We start from the raw sequence: 811 nt of genomic DNA, 5'->3' as shown, positions 1-811 counted from the left end.
CTTATTTTTGAATATATTTTCCGAAAAATATCAATTTTATTTACATTAAATTTACAAAATTGATGATAAAACCACAAAAAATGTCATATTAAATCGAAAAGTTGACATTTTAAAAAATTTCATAACTCGGAAACCACTTCTATTCCAAAAATGAAATTTTCAGGGTTGTTTAAGGATATAACGAAGTATATTCCCTAAAAATTTCAAAGGATTTCGAGTTGAAAGAAAAAAGTTTTGGCTATCTGAAAATGGCGATTTTCCGAAAATCGATCGGCTTTAGATGGCCATAACTTAACGAAATAGAAGCAATCAAGTAAAAAGTGGGTAGATTTCTTCAGAGTATACCTGAACAAAAAATATCAGCTGCTGATCAACCCTCTACTTCGAAAACTGTAGATATGACAGCATTTCAAAAATAGGCAAAATTTCTCTAAAACAGTGGTTTAGTTAGCAGCTCGCCGTGAAGCCGGACTTGAGTGTAAACCAATGACCAATTTTTTCCTTAAAAGTAGAGAGTTTACAGAAAAGAATGCGGCCTCAAACGAGTCTCTAAGTTATATAGAAGCTAAGATATAAATTTTTGAAAATGACTGAAAAATCGTCTTTTTTCAAAATTTCAAAAATTCTCCAGCGGCCGGATTTGATCAAATCGGGCTCAAATTTTCAGGATCATCTCCTTTTCTAGTGTACTTTCGAGGAAAAAATCGGCATCAAAATCGGTGACCCACCCCCGCAACTTTTGGTCGAAAAGTAATGGATCTGCCCATATATATATATATATATATATATATATATATATATATATATATAT

The sequence above is a fragment of the Temnothorax curvispinosus genome, unplaced genomic scaffold (genome assembly GCF_003070985.1).
Source record: "Temnothorax curvispinosus isolate PA1 unplaced genomic scaffold, ASM307098v1 QBEX01003942.1, whole genome shotgun sequence".
NCBI lineage: Eukaryota > Metazoa > Arthropoda > Insecta > Hymenoptera > Formicidae > Temnothorax > Temnothorax curvispinosus.
The sequence above is the reverse complement of the archived record's forward strand: the minus strand, read 5'-3'. Positions refer to the sequence as shown.